Here is a 5,207-nt window from a genome sequence, read left to right as displayed (position 1 = left end):
TGGTGTGCTCTCTAACTGTGTCCTTTCTCCTCTTCTCCTCTCTTCACTGTTTACAACTAATTTTAGCATCATGTAATATAATGTGGACAAGCACTAACACTTTGGAGTGCTAAAAAGAAAAAAGTGATGTAAACACTTAACCTAACCATAAAAGGTTTGTATATATCCATTATTTACAACTAATCTTGTGTATAGTTAGTCATTTGTGGTTTGTTCTCTAGCAATTCCCTCTCCACTCTTCTGCTCTCCCTCTTCACATTTTATCATTGCCTTTATCTTGGAGGAGACACTTGGATGAGATTCTGTGAAAGAAGATGGCAAAAAGGTTTGATATTCAAGGATTAGACTTACTCATGCATGAAAATATATCCTCATTTCATCCCTCTTGCAAACTACATAGATATTTACTTTGCTTCCATGCGTCTTATTTTTAGATTGCTAGGAGCATTTGTTTTCAATACATTCCAAACATGTTTTGGTGGATTTATCTTATTCAAAAGCTTACTTCACGGAGAATGAGGTAGTATAGTTCTTCCAATAGAAAATTAGTCCTTCTAGTAGCAAATTATGAGCAATGCTTCAATACATCTCAAATATATTTTGGTGGATTTTTCCTATCTACAATCTTGTCACCTATGTAGGCTCTAAATGTCATGATGATCAAGAAGGAAAGAGGGTATGCTAGGCTATAAAAGGAGAATCTAGAGAATCATAAAAGTGAAACATTAAATGCTCATATGGGAGAGAGAACTTTAAATCCCTTCACCTTTAAATGCAAAACACAACTTTAAATGAGGAGATTTTGAAGTTCCCCAAAAAAAAACTTATACATGAAAGAAGCTCCAATGGATACATTCTTGTAGAAAAGAAAATTGCATCCAATGCATGAAGCATTCAATAAGAGCTTGTAGGACTACTCCACAACTTATCTCTATCCATGATGAAGGATCTATTGCTTTGGAAGAAGAGTTCACAAAAAAAAAGCTAGAATCTGCTTTAGAGTCTAGTCAACTCAAGGTATTGAGAGATCTCATTTAGTCAAGACTGAGGTGGAAAAAGTAGAATTAATCCAATGGTGCAATTAGTTCAATGGTTATACATGCACAATGAAATTTGGGATCCTAAAATACTAGCATACAAAGCATCCTTGGTGTCTCAAGAAATGTGAGAGGTAAATGCAAAGAAAAGAAGGAGAATCTATAATTCCTCATAGGCAAGACATCTTAGGAAAGGCCGTGCATGGATATAGTCAAATGATTCATGATGGCAGTAGGGAAGCCCATGGCAGTCATTCAAAAATAAATAAAATTAATCTATTTTGGACTTAGTAGAGATATTGATAGTTTTTTTCGAATGTAGAAATATTCCTAAGTTTTTTAGTGTTGTTCTGTTGACACCCTTTTAAGTTTTCGATTTGACAAGCTTTTAGTTTTTTGAGAATGGATGAAGTTTAAGGTTTTTATTTTGAAAAATTCAAGGTTTTGGGTCTCTTATAAAGGAGCTAAAATTTAAAAATTTATTTGCATCATCTTTGTTATTAAAGTTTTATCCAAACCCAACCACACTTTCTCATAGGAGTCAAAAATGGCAATTTTTTAATGGCATAGACCATTTCTCGGAATCAACTCTTCTTCATCAATACGCCTCTTTCTTTGGCATTTCTAAGAAATCTTGTATTAATGGTCTTGATCCCAATGTACACCACAATTCTTTTCAATTTTTAATTCAAGAAAGGCTTGATTCATTTAAAATACCTTTGATACATGACCATGTACGATGAGGGGGGACTCACCTTTGTAAAATATGGTCAACTTTAATTTTGGATTTTGATGACCATGGGCTCTTTGTGTTGGGTAAAATGGCATCAGATGACATCCTCCCAAGGGGTGATGCATTTTTAAAAAAAGGGATTTTTGTTCTTAAAAAAAAATTCCAGCCACACATCATTCTTTGTGGCTCTTCTTCAAAGCATCAAGGAGAATATATTGCTCCATAGTAGAGTTGAAACCATCCAATGTGGCAATTGTAAGGCATGTAAAAGCATATGACATCAAACCAATCAAGTTCTACTCTAGATTTAGAAAATCTTGTACTTGAAGTTCCATAAGCATTCATTTGTCAAAGCTAGCTATATAGAACGATAATCTAGTTCAAGATCTAGGCGTATGGATGCATATAAGGATATGTAAACTATAGCATAAGTCAAGCCTTGAAAGGTGAGTATAACATAATAAATGTGTGCATATTCAGTCACATGAATCATTGGTGAATATTTTGAATGATACCATAATAATTCATCAACACCATCATGTTTATCATGCATTAATTCTCTAATGTCTTCTACATTGATGAAGAATAGATCTCCAACATCTAGGCTTGAGTAATGATCCTATGAGATTAAATGCAAATTTGCTAGCAATGCATATGGAAACTATAACTTTCTTGGATACCACTTTATGCACAAGACCTAGACCTGCTAATCTAAAGTGCATCGTCTTTTTCAAGCAATCCACAAGCTATGCACAAGCTTATAATGCATTAACATGCTTGTAACTATTTCTAGAATTGAAGAATTTCCACAATACTAGTTACATGCACAATGACACATGGCTCAACCATCCCAATTTGGGCAAGCCACCTTGCTTGTTTGGGTCAACAGTCAACCACCTCCGTAGTTTGAGTTAAAACCAACCACATTGCTAGTTAATGGTCAACCACCTTATTGATTTGGATCAATGGTCAGCCACTACAAATGCCAAGGCTCTATTATATCCCAAATCAACCCACCCAACAAGGTTGCTCTTGCTTAACTGCAGGTCCTTAGCACACAGTACCTCTATGCATCGAGTTGTCGCCTCCACCATGTGTTGACACCATGCCCACTCCCTCTTAACTCTGTATGTCTCGATTATGGTGCCTCGATGTCCTCATGTCCACCACCCTGCGTCCCTTTGGATTTTCAGGTCCCCCCCTTCTCTTAATTTACTCTCCCCCCCCCCCCCCCCCCCACCTCTCTTCATTTGTTAACATTCCCCCTTTCTTAAATCTAACATTTTCCATTTCTTTACATTTTTCAATACTCCTTTCTTAAAGTTAAATATCCCCCTTTCCTAAATTTTAAATCCCCCCTTTCTTAAACTTTAAGTTCCCCCCCCTCCATCTCCTTTACCTTCTCACACCTAAATACACTAATTTTTTCGACCATTTATCAAACTCATCCCAATTATTTTTATGCTCGAAGCATAATATCAAAAAATTGCTTTTATAAGCGGATAGCATGAGCACCTACTTTTATTGTGATCTCGATAACAAGGGAGGGGTGTTTATGACACATGTCTTCCCAACTAAGTTAAAATATGGTTCTTATCATTTTTCTTGGTGGATGGTAGGTATGCAGACTCCCCTCTTCAATAAAAGTGATGCTTTTGCTAGGACTTATCTAAGCTCAACTTCTACGATGTTTACAAAAATCATTTTTACAAAATGGCCCACTACTAGTTTTCTCTTATTAATAGGGGTTCACCACCTTGTACAAACTTTTCCTTTAATGCAATAAGTTTCTCTTTCTATTCCATTGTCTAGCTCCGCTCTTTTGTCTTTTCACTATGCAAAGGGGTGCTGTCAAGTCTTCCACACACACACACACACACACACACACACACACACACACTTCCTATTCATATTTTCCCTTACAGTTACTTTACATTTTTCCCTTTCCCCCCCTCTCCTCCCCCCTCCTCCCCCATACAATTACACTCTTAGTTCCTTCTCTCTCATTTACACTCCCTTATTTTCCTAATTTCCCTAATTTCCCCTTAATTTCCCCTAATTTCCTACCCCCTATTAATTTTTCGTATTTTCCTATCTTCCCTGTTCTCCTATTTTTTTTATTTACCCCATTTTCTTGTTTTTCCTATTTTCCCATTTATCCCTAATTTCTTATTTCCCTAATCTCCTTAATTTCCTATTTTCTAACCCCCGTTTTTCCTATTTTTAATTTCCCTATTTTTCCTATTTTCCTAATTTATTTCCTTGTATTCCCCTAAAATTCCCCCAATTCCCTCCCTTCCCCTCCCCCCCTATACTTCCCAAATTTTTCTACTTTCCTAATTTCCCAAATTTCCTAATTTCTATTTCCCTATGTTCCCCTAAAATTTTCCCTAATCCCTCTCCCCCTATTTTACCCTATGTTTTCTTGATTTTCCCCTAATCCCCCAAAATTTAAAAAAAAAACCCCCCTCCCTCCTCTTTTTCCCTAATTAAATCACCCCTAGTCCCCCCCACGTACATGCCATTACCAAACCCCTCCCTCTTTATTTTCCCTCACTACGTGATCCTATCCTTTCCCCTCAGTTCACGTGCCTCTCACCTCACCCGACTCCTATGCTTCCTAGTCCTTCACCTCCCCGACTCCCGACCTCCCACTTCCCAACCGACCTCTAGCCCTATAAAAAACCCCCTTCACTTAGTCACTATGCAACTAAACTACCCTTCTGTTGCGAACCTTCTGTCTCTGTCTGCTATCATTCCTGCTCCCCAAAGTCCCCAAAGTCCCTACAGCTCTGCCATTCCTCTAGCCTTCAAGGCTTTAAGGCTCTCCACCTCAACGCCTTGTAATCAGAATTCTCCACTACTGTCAGATGCAGCTTTGCTGTTGTTGTCTACCCCTGCTCGTCATTCTCCCAATCACTATACCTAATAATTACCTTGACTTCGACGGCTCTAGTCCTCTCTAGTCTGCTCTGCTCTAGTCTGCACCTCGCATTGCATCCGCACATGTGGCACGGCTTCTCCCTTCAAAGTTTCTCGTCCTTTGTACTTTCGCACAAACTTTGCACCCGCCATGGACTCTCAAGTCCCTTCTTTTATTTATGTTTTCTTTTTCATTTAACCAACCCCCCCTCCCCCCGTTTTTCCTTTTCTCTCCCCTCTTTCTTTCTCCTCACCTATGCTAGTCTCTTTATATTAGTCATTTTTATCTCTTACATTAGTCTTTTAGTTCCTTTTTTTCATTCTCCTCTCTTAATTTTAGTCTTTCTTCTTAATCTCCAATTCTAACCCTTTTTTTAAAATTCTCGCTACAATTGTTTAGCATTATTTTAATTCTTTGTTTTCTCCTCACTCCCCATAAATCGTCTTTTCGTTAGGTCCTCTTTATACTTCTAATTTGTTACACAAAAAAATATTTCTTTAAATTTACAAAATTT

This window comes from Dipteris shenzhenensis, chromosome 3, assembly GCF_047967505.1.
Source record: "Dipteris shenzhenensis isolate YYH24624 ecotype China chromosome 3, Dip_SZ_1.0, whole genome shotgun sequence".
Lineage (NCBI taxonomy): Eukaryota > Viridiplantae > Streptophyta > Polypodiopsida > Gleicheniales > Dipteridaceae > Dipteris > Dipteris shenzhenensis.
The sequence above is the reverse complement of the archived record's forward strand: the minus strand, read 5'-3'. Positions refer to the sequence as shown.